The sequence below is a fragment of the Leucoraja erinacea genome, chromosome 29 (assembly GCF_028641065.1).
Source record: "Leucoraja erinacea ecotype New England chromosome 29, Leri_hhj_1, whole genome shotgun sequence".
In the NCBI taxonomy this organism is placed as follows: domain Eukaryota; kingdom Metazoa; phylum Chordata; class Chondrichthyes; order Rajiformes; family Rajidae; genus Leucoraja; species Leucoraja erinaceus.
In genome coordinates this window covers 9,203,613-9,221,073 of record NC_073405.1, presented here as the reverse complement: position 1 = coordinate 9,221,073, position 17,461 = coordinate 9,203,613, and the positions used below count along the sequence as shown (strand labels likewise).

The window sequence follows — 17,461 nt, the reverse complement described above, 5'->3', positions numbered from 1 at the left end:
TTTAAATGACCCTTAAATATTTTGTATAATATTTATCTGCCACATGAAACTTTCCATACATGGTCCTCCCCCTCAAGTTGGAAAGTAGTCACTGGAACCAAACACATTTGTAAAACTGTAATGCCACCCAATAAACATAGAGCGTAATACTCGGCTTTAATCTGTCTATCTACCGTCTGAAGAAGATCTCGATCCGAAACGTCACCCATTCCTTCTCTCCAGAGATGCTGACTGTCCCGCTGAGTTACTCCAGCATTTTGTGTCCACCTATAATTTAAACCAGCATCTGCAGTTCTTTCCTACCTATTGTGAGAGATTATACAACAAATTTAATGAGTTCTAGGAGTAGAATTAGACCATTCGGCCTATCAAGTCTACCACCATTCAATCATGGCAGATCTCCGTCTCCTAATCTCATTTTCCTGCCTTCTCTCCACAACCCTCAACACCCTTTCTAATCAAGAATTTGTCTATCACTGCCTTAAAAATATCCACAGAATTTAGTAGATTCACATTTCCTTCGAACGTTACCCAGAATAGCAACAAAATACTGTATATATTAATTTAAATTGCTATTTATATGAAAGACATTGGCCAAAATCATTTAAACATTAAATTATCCACTCAAAGGATTTAGTAAGCTAATATTTCCATTACTTGTACATGCATAGCATTGACTTCTGTTTGGGAGGCAAGGTGGGGTGGGGGTGAGGAAAATGGGAACGGGAAGAAGGGGAACGGGAAGAAAAGACAACATGAAAGCAAATGCAAACATCCAGGTATTATGCCAGGTTCTAGAATGTTGAGCATCCTATCCAGTAGCCACATTGCCATAACTCGACCTTCTGTATTTGTGCTGTTAGGACCACATCATTCACTCACTTCACACAAAACATCCATCATGTAAAATGCAATACTATTTTTTTTTCTTGAAAACAACACTGTCACATTTACCAAACATTTGTCTCCATAGTTGAACAGCTAATTCATTCATCTGGTGGTTTTGTACTAAGTTTACACCTCCACCATCACAGAACTTGTAAACACAGTCCACCTCTGGAATAACGCAGTCAAACCTGGTGCAATCGGATTAGTACATTCCCTCCTAGTTGATACTACCGAATCATTGAGATCTTTAATGGATCCAACTACAAAAAATAGTTTAGGATTGAAACACACACACCAGGATGGGGGTGAGAAAAAAGTCCCTTCTGGTGGGGTTTTGGAGGGTGTTACAAGCAGCAATTCGTGACAAGGTGTAGCAACAGAAAAAAAAACCCAAGCAAAACGAAAAAGCAGAAAGCCTAAAGCTTCTGAAGATAGGAGGGGACGACAGAGGAGGCAGGAGGGAGAGGATTTAGTTCATTTAAAGACGCTGGAATGGTGTAGGCCTAGACATACACAGCCGAGCCTAACCCTAAGTGCTTCTCAGTAGCAAAAACACACACACACAGACCAGAAATACAGAGCTAAAGCAACCTCTCCTTCCCCCTCTGCTCAGAGGTGAGGAACACACACAGTACCTTCTCCCCTAGGCCAGGTTTGCAGGAGGCTCTCCCCTCATTTTCCTCTCTTGCTGGGCTTTTTGTTTATTTTTGCAGCTGGGGATTTTTCCTTCTTTAAGCCCTATTTCCAATCCAGCACCAGGGCAACTCCTTCGCGCATGCGCCCGCCGGCAAAAAAAGTGGGGGGGGAGGGAGGGCTCCACCGAACTTGCTGGTCGTGCCGCCATTGGCCGCGGCGCCCGACGTCCCGCCCACCTCTCGGGGCGGCGGCGCCCGCCATTGGCCGCGGCGCCCGTCGCTCAGGCCGGGTGTGTCAAGTTCGGTTGAGGCGCTGCAACAGCAGGGGCAGGAAAGTTGTCGAGGAGGGGATTAGGTGGAAGAAGTACTTGGCAGTGTAGAGGATCCTTGCAGATCCAGGGGCCATCCCGTCCCCACAGCCTGAGCTCAGCTGCAAGCAAAATGACATGTAATAAAATAAGTAGGCGGTTCCCTGACGTCAGATCTTCTCATGCAACCAACCAGCCCAGTTTTAATTTCCGGCTAAGTTTCCAAGGGAAACTCGTCCCCCCCCCTTTTTCTTTGCAACAGTTGAGGTGTGATGGAGGGGTGTGAGATGTTGCAAATAATAATTGGACCACTCCTTGCTTTTGGCAATAGATGTTCATCCTGCAGCTGACTTATCCTACATCATATCAGGGTGGGTAAGGAAGGAACCTCAGATGCTGGCTACCATCACCTCCCCTCCCCCCCCCAGAGCCACATAATCGACCACATAGTGGGATCCACTTTACTTGATCGTCTCAAGACAGACACAAAATGCTGGAGTAACTCAGCAGGACAGGCAGCAGCATCTCTGGAGAGAAGGAATGTGTGACGTTTTGAGTGGAGACACTCCTTGAGTGGAGCACCAAGGCAAATTCCTTGTATGTGAATACTTAGCCAATAAACTTACTTACTTTCAGACATCATAGCTGGCTTTGATTTGTTCTATTGATATCTTTCATTCATTTGTGCTTTATACCTTTTCACGCCTCTAGTTTCCCTCTCCCCTGACACTCAGTCTGAAAAAGGGTCTTGACCCGAATCATCACCTCTTCCTTTTCTCCTGAGATGCTGCCTGACCCGCTGAGTTACTCCAGCATTTTGTGTCTATTATCAGGATGTATCACAACTTAAGACACACGAGAACTGCAGATGCTGGGATTGAGTCTTGGTGACATACAGTGTGGAAACAGTCCCTTCGGCCCAACTTGCTCACACCTACCAACATGTCCTATCTACATTAGGCCCATCTGGCATTTGGCCCATATCCCATCAAACCTATCTTGAGTCAAACACAAGTGAGCATTTGAGGTTTGCAAAGATAGTGAGATTGGTCCATGAAAATCAGAGATAAAGGCACTGTCAACAACTTTTTAAAAGCATCCACTATTCCTAAAAAATATACATCTACAGCATTTCACTTCAGCCACCCTAATAACTAATACCGTGGCTTCAGGGCAGCATAGTGGCGCAGCGGTAGAGTTGCTGCCTTACAGCACCAGAGGCCCAGGTTCTGTCTGTATGGGGTTTGCCCTATTTCTGTGGCCGTATGGGTTTTCTCCAGTCTCCTCCCACATTCGAAAGGTGTGTTGGATAGATGTTTGTTGGATAGGTGGCTTCTGGAAATTGCCCCCTAATGTCTAGGATAGAACTAGTGTTGTTTGTCGGTGCACATTCAATGGATCGAAGGGCCTGTTTCCACGCCGCATCTCGAAATCAAACTGAACCTAAATCCAATACCAGGCTATATAATTAGTTTACTTAGAAATTAACTGCTGAGTTTGTGAGTAAGGAATTAAATTTGCAAAATATTGGAAAAAAATCTAAGCAAGGAAAGATGCCAGAATCTAAAACATCATCCTGGAGTGTATTGTGGGGTGAAGGAAGCATTCCTGAGCTGCACTGTTTGCAATGTAAAACCCATTGCTTTCATCATACACCAAACCGATCTGCACTTTACTGTTTAGTTTTGTTTAGTTTAGAGATACCGGGCGGAACCAGGCCCTTCAGCCCACCGAGTTTGCACCGACCAGCGATCCCCATACACTAACACTATCCTACACACTAGGGACAATTTACAATTATATCAAGCCAATTAACCTACATAGCTGTACATCTTTGGAGTGTGGGAGAAAACCGGTGATCCCGGAGAAAACCAACACAAGTCACGGGAAGAATGTACAAACTCCGTGAAGACAGCACACTAGTCAGGATCAAACCAGGGTCCCTGGTACTGTAAGGCAGCAACTCTACTGCTGCGTGCCACCGTGCCATCCAAGATTGAAGATTTTTTGGACGTTGCATTTGTCGAAAGTGTGTTTGATTAATTTTTGTTTGAAACGTAAAATTGTTTTCTAAGTCCTTCTAAGTCTTCCCATCCATGTACCTGGCCAAATGTATTTTAAATGTTATTATAGCACTTGTTCTAATCTTACTTATAACCTGGATCTTGCACACAACATCTAGGCTATCAATAACGAAGTTGCATTAAGCAAATATTGCTTTATCAAAACACATGTGATGATGAAAAGTAATGAATGTGAAAAATTAACTTTCCTTTTTCCCTACTACAGTTGCTCCCTGACTTGTAACTATTACTATAATAGTCGCTGCTGTAAGTGGTGGACATTGCCCAGTCCATCACAGGTATTAGCCTCCCCCACCGTTGAAGGGATCTATAGGATGGCAGCTAATATCATCAAAGTTCCAAACCATGCACTTGTTGCTACCATTTGGAAGAACGCACCCGTTCCCCCTAGATTCAAGAACAGTTTCCTCCCATCAACCACTCCCACCTTCAACATAGACCCTCTAGTTCTTGATTCTCCTACCCTGCACTTATTTTCAGCTGTGATGGTTCTTGAACCACCTGCACAACTCTAACCACATCTGCACGGAACGACTATGTACTTTGTATAATGTTGCACCACTTTCTTCTGCTTGCACCACTAAGGACTTGTTACCCAGTATAACAGCTCATTTATTGTATTCCTGTTTATTGTATTGTGAGAACAGGCCCTTCAGCCCAAATCGTCCATGCCGACCACATTGCCACACCTAAACTAGATCCATTGTATGTACCTGACCAATATTCTTCCAATGCTTTCTTATCCATGTACCTATCCAAATATTTTTTATTGTTCCTGGCTCAACTACCTCCTCTGGCAGCTCATTCCATATACCCACAACCCTCTGTGTGTAAAGATTTTAGGTCTAAATTTTATTATTGTCACATGTACCGAGGTGCAGTCAAAAGCTTTGTTTTGAATGCTATCCAAACAGATCAGATGTACCATACATGTATACAATCAGTTCACATTCAAGTACAATAGACAGAGCAAAGGGGAAGATACAGAGTGCAGAATATAGTTCTCAGCATTGTAGTGCATCAGTTCCAGAGACAACGTCCAATGTCTGCAAAGGTAGAGAGGGCAAATCGAAGGAAGGACCATTCAGAAGCCTGATAACAGAGGGCAAGAAGCTGTTCCTGAGTCTGGCGGTGCATGCTTTCAAGCTTCTGTACTTTCAGTGGATGGAAGCAGGGAGAAGAAGGAATGACTGGGGTGGGACAAGTCATGTAAGTTGTAGAAGTCTAAAGAAACTACATTAAATCGTTAAGAAATACATAAATCCAGTAGTACTCTCAATTAAAGTGAAATTTAAGTTATTACAAATGGAATAGTCTTCAATTACATCAGTTTAATGTACGTTACATGATATTTTAATGTGGATTGTTGGAAGTCTAATCTTAGCGGCAATGAAATTAAATTAATAGCTTGGAGATTTATTAACTAACTAAAATTATTTTGCTTCCATGAGAAAGTAACTGAAGACTATACAGTATTAACACCTGGGAAACATCTAAGAAACATTTGTACAGGTACATAGATAGGATAGCTTTAGAGGGATATGGGCCAAATGCAGGCAGATGGGCCTAGTGTAGATGGGGCATGTTGGTCGGCGTGGGCAAGTTATGCTGAAAGATTTGTTTCCACACTCTATGACTGTGACTATGACTCTTTGAGAATTTAAAAATATATATTTCTCCCTTTTTAAAAAAATATAAAGTCACATGGGGGATTTTACTAATAAAAATAGTTTTTAAATGAGTCAATTTCAAAGTTTTTCCTCACTGTGTTTAACAATCTTCTTCAGACCAATTGTAATCTGAATATTGCAATTGGATATTTCAATTTGAATATGTTATGGTTATTTCTATACAGTCCCAACAGATTTAAAAAGTTCACAGGCTTCCATTTTAACAATGAGATTTATCAATAGAATTTCAATTACTATTTAGCAAAAGAAAGTTTTCATGAGAAGCACGAAAGAAGATATTTTATAATATGTGGGATCTCTTCATCATTTTATGGCCAATTAACGTTCAGTGTACACATTTGTAAATCACAGGAAAAAATGATTACAGGCTTTTACATAGGCACATGGATGTGCATAGAATGAAGGGATATGGATTATGTATAGGCAGAGTAGTTGATCTTGGATAGAGTGGATGTGGAGAGGATGTTTCCATTAGTGGGAGAGTCTAGAACTAGAGGTCATAGCCTCAGAATTAAAGGACGTTCTTTTGGGAAGGAGATGAGGAGAAAATATTTAGCCAGAGGGTGATGAATCTGTTGAATTCTGCAACAGAAGGCTGTAGAGGCCTTTTTATGGCTATTTTTAAGGCAGAGAAAGATAGATTCTTGATTAGTACAGGTGTCAGAGGGTGAAGGCAAGAGAATGGGGTTAGGAGGGAGAGATAGATCAGCCATGCTTGAATGGCAGAGTAGACTTGATGGGCTGAATGGCCTAATTCTACTGTTCCTTATGACCTTATAATCTTGCTATTATGTTCTAGCACAGACGTTATGGGCTGAAGGGCTGTACTTTCCTATATTTTAAGTATTTCACTTTTAAACCTCCTTTCTCAAAAGGAATACATTCGTACAATTATCCGAAGTGCTTTTGTTATTTTCCAAGTGATTAAGTGACATTAGCACCTTTGTGCTTAATATACAGAAGTCATATTATTTTGTACGGTTAGACTACTGTAATGAAATTGTTTAACGGCGGTAATTTTCTGACCACAACACTGTTTCTAATGTTAAAATTTATTCATTCTGAACCACAATCTCAGTTAGAAACACCATTATAAGACACTTCCATCCATTAGGCATTGGCAGCTGTAACGTAATGACACTGTGGGTAAGTGCTCTTAGGAAGATGGGCTCAGCATATTTAAATAAAATGTTCACAACGCACTAATGGTTGCCGCTGAGCATTCTGTTGATCTCTTAATTATTTTCTATCTGCAAGCGAAGAAAAGTGAACGACAAATTGGACGTCGAGAGAGGAAAGATTTAATAGGAAGAAGCCAGCTGCCTCTTTGTGTGCTGGTCACACAAGTGTATCTGCAATGACGCATTACAATCGCTCCACTCTTTCAAATCTCGACTCCAACAGCAGTATGTCTTACCTTGCCCTGGGACTATCTTTGATCGGACTCTACTGGACTTTACCTTGCACTAAACGTTATTCACACTTGCGGACGGCTCGATTGTAATCATGCATTGGGTTTCCGCTGACTGGTCAGCACGCAACGAAAGCTTTTCACTGTACCTCGGTACATGTGACAATAGACTAAACTAAACTGAACTAAACTAAACGTTTTCATACAGAGTACGGTGGGTATATGGAACAGACTGCCAGAGGATGTAGTAGAGGCAGGTACTATAACAACATTTAGAAACATAGAAACATAGAAAATAGGTGCAGGAGTAGGCCATTCGGCCCTTCGAGCCTGCACTGCCATTCAATATGATCATGGCTGATCATCCAACTCAGTACCCTGTACCTGCTTTCTCTCCATACCCCCTGATCCCTTTAGCCACAAGGGCCACATCTAACTCCCTTTTACATATAGCCAATGAACTGGCCTCAACTACCTTCTGTGGCAGAGAGTTACAGAGATTCACCACTCTCTGTGTGAAAAATGTTTTTCTCATCTCGGTCCTAAAATATTTCCCCTTTATTCTTAAACTGTGACCCCTTGTTCTGGACTTCCCCAACATTGGGAACAATCTTCCTGCATCTAGCCTGTCCAACCCCTTAAGAATTTTGTAAGTTTCTATAAGATCCCCCTTCAATCTTCTAAATTCTAGCGAGTACAAGCCAAGTCTATCCAGTCTTTCTTCATATGAAAGTCCGCACAAAATTTACACAACATTTGGACAAGTACATGGATAAGAAAGGTTCAGAGGGATATGGGCCAAACGCAGGCAGTTGGGACTAGCGTAGATGAGGCATCTTGGTCGGCATGGACAAAACGTTGGGCCGAAGGGCCTGTTTCTGTGCTGTGTGACTCCATGGCTAACATAAAGAGCTGGAGAGGCTGAATGGGTCAGGCAGCATCTGTGGAGGGAAATGGACAAGCCGCAAAAAAACCCCAAAGTGCTCCCATCCTGAAACATCACCAATCCATTCCCTCTATAGATGCTGACTGACCTGCTGAGTTATTCCAGCACTTTGTGTTTTGAAACAAAATGTGATCCATTCCTTTACAAGGAATGCATTGTAAAAAAACCTCACGAGAAATATGTTTTCATATTGGCCCATTTATTACTTTCCCCTAATAGAAATGCGATCATTTGGATTAACCAACAAGCTCAGCCTTTCTCCATTAAAAGCACCCACTTAGCTGTTCGCACTGTGGTCAACATCATGAAGAAACTGGTGCCAAATTGATAATACAGTTTGTTCTGCGTGTCTACCAGTTCCCCTGTTAAAACCTGTGGTTATTTCACAGTCAATGAAAGATAAACTAGAATTAGTTTGGTTTAGTTCGGAGATACCTCGCGGAAACAGGCCCTTCGGCCCACCGAGTCCGCGCTGACCAGCGATCCACGCAGGACAACCTACAAATTCCATACAGACAAGCACCCGTAGTCAGGATCGAACCTGGGTCTCTGGCATTGTAAGGCAGTAGCTCTACCGCTACGCCACTGTGCCACCCTGCACCACAAAGTCTTTCTTTGTCAACTACGTGCAATGGGCAAAGTCTGAGATGTAAAATATTTTCACTTTTTTCAGAAAAACTGCATTTTCCCCTCAAACTATAATCTGGATTATTGGCAGTTACACTACAGGTAGGGGGCAGCCGTTTCAAAGGTCAAAGGGCAAGGCAATGGGTACACCGCCTTCTGGAGGGCAAACATGAGGCGGAATATCATCCATTGCATTTTTTTGTGAACGGGTATATTGGAGACATCACCAGACAAACACATCAAAATATATGTGAAGGAAAGAACTGCAGATGCTGGTTTAAACCGAAGAAAAACACAAAATGCTGGAGTAACTCAACGGGACAGGCAGCATATCTGGGGAGAAGGAATGGGTGACGTTTCGAGTCGAGACCCTTCTTCAGAAACATCACCCATTGCTTCTCTCCATAGATGTTGCCTGTCCCGCTGAGTAACTCCAGCATTCTGTGTCTATCCTCGAGAGCAGCGAGAGTGTAGGTGGAGTAACTCACGAAATGAACTTTGCCACCAAGAATGAGCTAGTCCGGCTTCTCAGTGACTCATCCCCCCCCTTTGAAGTAATGGATCTTGAGATCCTTCTCATCACTACATGTGCCCCAACACCAGAGGCCCCAGCTCTTCATCCCAGACAGGACAGTCTATTCATCCTGAGTGTCTCTCACACACATACACACATACATGTGCTGAATGCACACACATGCACGCACACGCAGACACACATATGCATAGACACGGTGGCACAGTGGTAGAGTTGCTGCCTTACAGCGCTTGCAGCGCCGGAGACCCGGGTTCGATCCCGACTACGGATACTGTCTGTACGGAGTTTGTACCTTCTCCCCCGTGACCCGCGTGGGTTTTCTCCGAGATGTTCGGTCTCCTCCCATATGCCAGACATGCAGATTTGTACTTTAATTAGCTTGGTATAAGTGTATATTGTATATTAACATGCATGGGTCACTGGTCGATGTGGACTCGTTGGGCTGAAGGGCCTATTTCCGCGCTGTATCTCTAAACTAAAAACAAAGTCACCCACACATATACAAGCACGCACAGGCACATTCACACATGTACACGCACATTCACACATGCACGAACAAGCACGCACCTACACTCTAGCTACTCTCGAAGATAGACACAAAATGCTGGAGTAACTCAGCGGGTTAAGGATAAGTAGTAAGCCATTTAGAACGGAGACGAGGAAACACTTTTTCTCACAGTGAGTTGTGAGTCTGTGGAATTCTCTGCCTCAGATGCCGGTTCTCTGGATACTTTCAAGAGAGAGCTAGATAGTGCTCTTAAAGATAGCGGAGTCAGGGGATATGGGGAGAATGCAGGAACGGGGTACTGATTGGAGATGATCAGCCATGATCGCATTGAATGGCGGTGCTGGCTCGAAGGGCCGAATGGTCTACCCCTGCACCTATTGTCTATTGTCTATTGTCTATTGTCTTTTGTCTATTGTCAGCGGAACAGGCAGTGTCTCTGGAGAGAAGGAATTGGTGGCGTTTCAGGTGGAGACCCTTCTTCAGTCTGCAGACGCGAAACGTCACCCATTCCTTCGCTCCATAGATGCTGCCTATCCCGTTGAGTTACTCCAGCGTCCCACACATATATTCTGATGTGTTTGTCTGGTGATATCTCCAATATAACGTCGCCTATTTCCTTCGCTCCATAGATGCTGCCTCACCCGTTGAGTTTCTCCAGCTTTTTGTGTACCTCCAATACACTCACTCGTTCACAGACAATTGGTTGTCAGTAACTGCAATGAGCTGTTTGCTCCACAGGAGGGCGAAGTGGTCACTTTCTTCATTAACATCGTTGAAGCAAATGTTTAGTTTATAGGAAAAAAGCCACAAAGTCCTGGAGTAACTCAGCGGGCCCAGGCACATCTGTGGAGAACATGGATAAATAGCATTTTCGTGTCTGTATTATACTGCATGGAAACAGGCCCTTCGTCCCATCGAGTCCATTGATCACCCGTTCACACCAGTTCTATGTTATCCCACTTTTGCACCCACTCCCTAAACATGGGGCAATTTACACAGTAGCCAATTAACCTACAAACTCGCACGTCTATGGGATGTGGTAGGAAACTGGAGTAACTGGAAGAAACCTATGTGGTCAAAGGGAGAACGTGTAAACTCCACACAGACAGCACCCTAGGTCAGGATCGAACCTGGGTCTGTGGCGATGTGAGGCAGCGGCTATTTCATACCGTACCTTATGCCATACGTAAATATAATCAGGCCAAACTCTTGATTGAGTACAGTAGGTAGAGTAAAGGGGAAGCAGATACAGAGTGCAGAATATAGTTCTCAGCATTGAAGAGCCTCAGTACCAGAGACAAAGGCCAATGTCCACAATGGGGTAGAGGTGAATGGGTTTAGTGCCCTGATCTATGCCAGCACAGTGGCACCGCGGTAGAGTGACTGACTTACAGCGCCAGAGACCGGGTTCGATCCTGAGTATGGGTTCTGTCTGTACTGTGAGTGTGTACCTTCTCCCTGGGACTGCGTGAGTTTTTTCCGGGTATTCCGGTTTCCCCCCACATTCCAAAGACGTGTAGGTTTGCAGGCTAATTGTCCTCTGTAAATTTCCCCCAGTGTGCAGGATAGTAAGTACAAGGATATGGAGTGATCACTGGTTGTCGAGGAGTCGATGGGCTGAAGGGCCTGTTTCCACACTGTCTCTCTAAACAAAACATATGGAAAGACCCTGCCTGCATTCCACTATTGGAAGGAAGGACTGAGACCAAGTGATTTACAGGGTGCCAAGAAACCCTGGGAACCTGTCTGCAAACTGATCAACAGAGCTCCTTTGTTGCAAACAATTGCTGTTAGTTTTCTCGCCCCATGTGTACTCCAGATGTGCAGAGGGCTGACACTGCAGGAGATTATTTTCTCCCCCCTCTGCAGTTCACCCCTCTGCAGCTGCGAGCTTCTGCCAGCAAGCGGCGCTGCTGCACTACATTTATCCCCAGCCTGCCGGCGGATAGCGGACAGCACCGCCACCCAGTGGCCGATTGAAGCGCTGCGACCAAACGCCAGCAACTGGCCCAGAATTGGAAAAACAATACTGTAATTGCATTTCCAAAACACCTTGCATCCCTTCCAATTCGTCCGAAAGTATTTTAGATCCCAACCCAGCCCTGCATGCAATCTTGGGAACATCTGGATAACAAGGGCACCTCTGTCAGTTTACATAGAAACATAGAAATTAGGTGCAGGAGTAGGCCATTCGGCCCTTCGAGCCTGCACCGCCATTCAATATGATCATGGCTGATCAGTTTCCAACTTATTGATTATAACTCCACCTTCAACATCACAATTCCAACCAAACTCATCTCCAAACTTCTAGACTTTGTAGTCAGCATCCTCCCTGTAACTGGAGCCTTGACATCCTGACCCCTAGACCACAATCAGCAAGGATAGCCAGGTAGAACTGCTGCCTCACAGTGCCAGAGACCCAGGTTCAATCCTGATTCTTGGGTACTGTCTGTGTGGAGTTTGCACGATCTCCCTGAGTCCGTGGGGGTTTCCTCTCGGTACTTCAGTTTCTTCCCAAAGAATTAGTGTATTTGTAGGTTAGTTGCCCTGAAACCGGATCTTGAACAATGACGAGCTGGGAGTACAGGAAGGAGACGGAGAGCTTGGAAACATGGTGTCAAAACGACAGCTTCTCCCTCGTTGTCAGCAAAACGCAAGAGCTGCTCGTCGCTTTCAGGAAGCAAGATGGTGTCCGTGCCCCAGTCGGCATCTATGGTGCTGAAGTGGAGATGGTCCAGAGCTTCAAGTTCCCAGGAGAAAAAAATCACCAACAATTTGTCCTGGACCAAGCACATTGGCAGTACACCAAGAAAGCACAACAATGTCTCTGTTTCCTCAGAAGACTAAGTATGAACATTTGCCATATCTCCAATCTTACCAATATCTACCAATGAAGCAAGAAGCATCGAAACGTAGAAAATAGGTGCAGGAGTCGGCCATTCGGCCCTTCGAGCTAGCACCGTCATTCAATATGATCATGGCTGATTATCCAGAATCAGTACCCCGTTCCCCACTTTCTCCCCATATCCCTTGATTCCATTAGCCCTAAGTTATATCCAACTTTCTCTTGAATACATCCAATGAATTGGCCTTCACTGCCTTCTGTTTGCAGAGTATTCCACAGATTCACAATTCTCGCAAGCATCTTATTTGGATGCATCACAACTCTGGGAACATCTCCTCCAAGTTCCCTTGAAATTGTAAACATAGAAACATAGAAAATAGATGCAGGAGAAGGCCAATTGGCCTTTCGAGCCAGCACCGTCATTCATCATGATCATGGCTGATCATCCACAGTCAGTAAACCGTGCCTGCCTTCTGCCCATATCCCTTGATTCCGCTAGCCCCTAGAGCTCTAACTAACTCCCTTTTAAATTCATCCTGTGAATCAGCCTCTACTGCCTTCTGTGGCAGAGAATTCCACAAATTCACAATTCTCTGGGTGAAAAGGTTTTTTCTCATCTCAGTTTTAAATGGCCACCACTTTATTCTTAGACTGTGGCCCCTGGTTCTGGACTCCGCCAACATTTGGAATATTTTTCCTGCATCTAGCTCGTCCAGTCCTTTTTATAATTCTATAAGAAACGTAGAGAGTTGTGGGCACAGCCTAGTCCAATACACAAATACAGTTTGTCCTTACGGCTTGGTTTATTGAATTGTCTGGTTACATGAGCCAGATGTAAACAGTGAACAGCTGTATTTAGACCTTCACTTGCCGACTGTAATCGATAATAAATGCGTCACCTTATGGTTGTAGGAATCTACACAAACCCCAGCCACAGGGCTGCTGTTGACACTGTTATTGCACTCCATGCAGATTTAATTCATATTCAGTTCTTGAGTTGCATCCCTTACACGCCTGTCCACACTAGCCCTCGTACACACCACACGCACACTTTCCACACACACCACATTCACACAACATATATACACACCGCATACACATGCACACACCACATAGACACTCACCACATACATACACACTCACCACACATACACACGCACACACACACACACACCCATACACACCAGGTAGGTACACGTACACACACAGACACATAAACCTCAGTCTCAACCCGAAATGTCACTCATTCCTTCTCTCCAGAGATGCCGCCTGTCCCAGCTGAGTTACTCCAGCATTTTGTGTCTATCTTCGACATAAACTACAGGATGACCTAGTGAGGTAAAATTGAAGAAGTCTGAAGATGGGTCTCGACCCGAAACATCGCCCGTCTATTCCTTCCACAGATGCTGCCTGACCAGCTGAGTTGCTCCTGCACTTTGTGTTTTGCTCAAGATTACAGTATCCTTGTGTGTCCACTCCCACCCAGTGGGTTCGGTGGTAGCTGATGAAGATCATGTGAGAAGCAAACACTCTTCCACGGAAGGGGCAGGAGATGCCTGAGGGAGGGATGGCCAAGTGGCTTGGGACGTGGTCTGTAATGTACGCAGGGCTCCTGTGTGCTCTCTGAGCATGGCTGTGAGTATCTGAACACCAAGGCAAATGCCTCTTCTCCATGTTATGTGGCTGCAAGTAACAATTTCATCGTTCTGTGTCAGAGTATGAAAATTGTGACATCCAGGTTCATGAGCAGCTTCTTCCCAACAACCAGCAGGTTATTGAACACTTCAAACACCAACTAAACTTCAAATTATGAACTGTCGTGGGACTAGGGGCATTGGCCTTTTAGTTTTAGTTTAGAGATACAGCGTGGAAACAGATCCTTCAGCCCCACTGAGTCCGTGCCGACCAGCGATCACCCCGTACATTAGCATTGCCCTACACACTAGGGACAATTTACAGAAGCCAATTAACCTACAAACCTGCACGTCATTGGAACGTTGGAGGGGAAACCAGAGCACCCTGAGAAAACCCACGCGGTCACAGTGAGAACATGCAAGCTCTGTACAGACGGCACCCGTGGTCAGGATCGCAACCGGGTCTCTTGCGCTGTAAAGAAGCAACTTACCGCTGCGACCATGAGCCGCAACATTTGGCACTAATATGTGTTTTTTTTTAATTTACTAAACTTTTGTTTGTTTATTGTGTTATCTATGAGTCTATGTGTTTACAGACCGATTATGCTGCTGCAAGTAGGAATTTCACAATCCAACAATCTTGCCTCTTGAAATGGGGACATTTCTACTTTCCTGGCTCTGTGTGACTCGCTGCTCCCCTCTGCTGGCCTATCGGTTGCATTGCACCTCAAACACAACACCTGGAGCCAACTTCCATCTGGGTCTGAGTTATAGGGCTGTCCCACTGTATAACTAATTCAAGAGCTCTACCGAGTTAATATAAATCAAACTCGTGGTAAGCACGTCGAATGTACGTAGTGGGTACGTCGGAGCTCTGGACGTCTCTTAGCGGCTCGTAACGCTAGCGGCAGGTACTCGGGAAACACGGTAAGCTCGGAAAGACTCGTGAAGATTTTTCAACATGTTGAAAAATGTCCACGAGAGCCCCGAGTACCTACAGACGGCTATAACCGTAATTCTCCGAGTTCGTATCAGGGGAAACTCTTGAATTAGCTCGTACAGTGGGACGGCCCCATTAAGCTTTTAAAGATACTGCATGGAAACAAGTCCTATGGCCCATGGAGTCCACACCGATCATCGATCATCGATCACCCTCTCACACTAGTTCTATGTTATCCCACTTTCTCACCAACTCCCTACACATATGGGGCAAGCAGAGAGTTGTGGACGCAGCCCAGACCATCACGCAAATCAACCTCCGTGTCATCGGGTCCATCTACCCTTCACACTGCCTCGGCAAATTCACCAAGGACCAGTCTCATCCCGGTCACACCCTCATCCCCCCTCTCCCGTCAGGCAAGAGGTGCAGAAATATGAAAATGCACACCTCCAGATTCAGGGGCTGTTTTTTTCCCTGCTGTTACCAGGCAACTGAATCGTCCTCTCACCAGCTAGAGAGCGGTCCTGACCTCCCATCTACCTCATTGGAAACCTTCGAACCATCTTGAATCAGACTTTCTGTGTCTATCTTCGGTTTAAACCGGAACCTGCAGTTCCTGCTTACACATTTAATCAGACTATCTTGCACAAAATGTGAGAGCCTTTATCCTTTATCTGTACACTGTGGACGGCTTTATTGTAATCATCTTAAGTCTTTAGTTTAGACTGGATAGCACGTAACAAATTAGCTTTTCACTGCATCTCGGTACAAGTGACACTAATAAACTACACTAAACTAAAGACAGACACAAAAAGCTGGAGTGACTCAGCGGGTCAGGCAGCATCTCTGGAGAAAAGGAACATAGACAATGGACAATAGACAATAGGTGCAGGTGCAGGCCATTTGGCCCTTCAATGTGATCATGGCTAATCATCTCCTATCAGTGCCCTGTTCCTGCCCTCTCCCCATATCCCCTGACTCCGCTATCTAACTCTCTCTCTCTCGTGACGCTTCGGATCGAGACCCTTCTTCAAACGAAAGTAAACTAAGCTGATGTAAACTAAACTAAACTGAACTAAACAAACCCGCACGACTTTGGGACGTGGGAGGAAACCGGAGCACCCGGAGGAAACCCACATGGTCACAGGGACATGAAAACTTCCACACACCCGGGGTCAGGAGCAATCCTGGGATCGAATCTGACACCTTCCTCTGGATCTGAATTTAGTTTTTACGTGGGTGGTTGGGGGGGGGGGGGGGGGGGGGGGGGGGGGGGGGGTGATAGTTACATGGGCGAAACCAGGTCAGAGGCAAGAACCATGCTTATTATACAAGGGAAAGAGAACGTAATTAGCCAGTGCATTTAATTAGAAAGCGGATAATTAGATGATAATTACTAGCGGTGAACTCAAGGCCTCTCCTTGTGTTGAAACAAAGCATTGTTTGGCATCAGCTAATCCAGCAGCCTCTCACCTCTCCAATCCCAAGGGATAACCGAGCTCCTTTGAAACTTTAGACCAGACTTTGAAGTCCAGCATGACTGATTAATGACATACTGGGCGGTATAATTGAACCAGATACCTGAGAGAGGTCATCCCTTTCCCGCCCTGACCGGCCCATAGTACGTGCTGAAGATAGACACACAATGCTGGAGTAACTCAGCGAGACAGGCAGCATCTCTAGAGAGAGACAGAGCGAGATTGATTCTTCATTAGTACGGGTGTCGGGGTTATGGGGAGGAGACAGGAGAATGGGTGGGAGCATGGAAGGTTAGCAGGGAGAGATAGATGTGTTGTGATTGAATGGCGGAGCAGGCTTGATGGGCCGAATGGCCTAATCCTGCTCAGATCACGTATGAACTTACAAGAAGGAATGGGTGACGTTTCGGGTCCAGGCCATTCTTCAGACCAGGGTCTCGACCCAAAACGTCACCCATTCTTTCCCTCCAGAGATGCTGCCTGTCCTGCTGAGTTACTCCATTTGGTCCCCAATGGTCCCCCTTTGATCTTGTCGCCCCCCCACCCACGCCGGGGTCCAACTGTTCTCTTATTGCCCCCCCGCTCCCCCCACACTGGGTCGACCTTTGTTCTCAGTGGAGTGTCCAATGTTCGGCACCGTCCGCCAATCCGTCCTCGACCCCCGTGGTCTAGACCGCTGTTACCCTCCTCGACCTCCAGTGCGTCCGCTAACCTTGCCCTCGACCTCAACTGCCTGACCTCGACTGGAACCCAGCATCGATCCTGAGTCCTGCGTATACTCATATGCGCATATACATATACTCATATATGTATATAGGCATATATATACATATACTAATATGCATATATAGCATATATAGACTCATATACTCGTATACATGCATGTAGGCATATACTCACATATACACATATACTCATATATTCATACATA

General features: G+C 45.1%; 1 protein-coding gene across 4 annotated transcripts in view; it reads right to left on the bottom strand.

The window, feature by feature from the left end:
- The window catches only part of LOC129711124 (casein kinase I), a 135,888-nt gene that overhangs the window by 90,812 nt on the left and 27,615 nt on the right, over positions 1–17,461 (bottom strand). For 3 of the 4 annotated variants that reach the window (XM_055658540.1, XM_055658543.1, XM_055658542.1), the window contains exon 1: positions 1,524–1,677. The exons of the other annotated variant lie outside the window; for it this stretch is intronic. The gene's annotated coding sequence lies outside the window, so the exon portion shown is untranslated. Of the gene's footprint in view, positions 1–1,523; positions 1,678–17,461 lie in introns of those variants that run through there. 4 annotated transcript variants of the gene reach the window in all.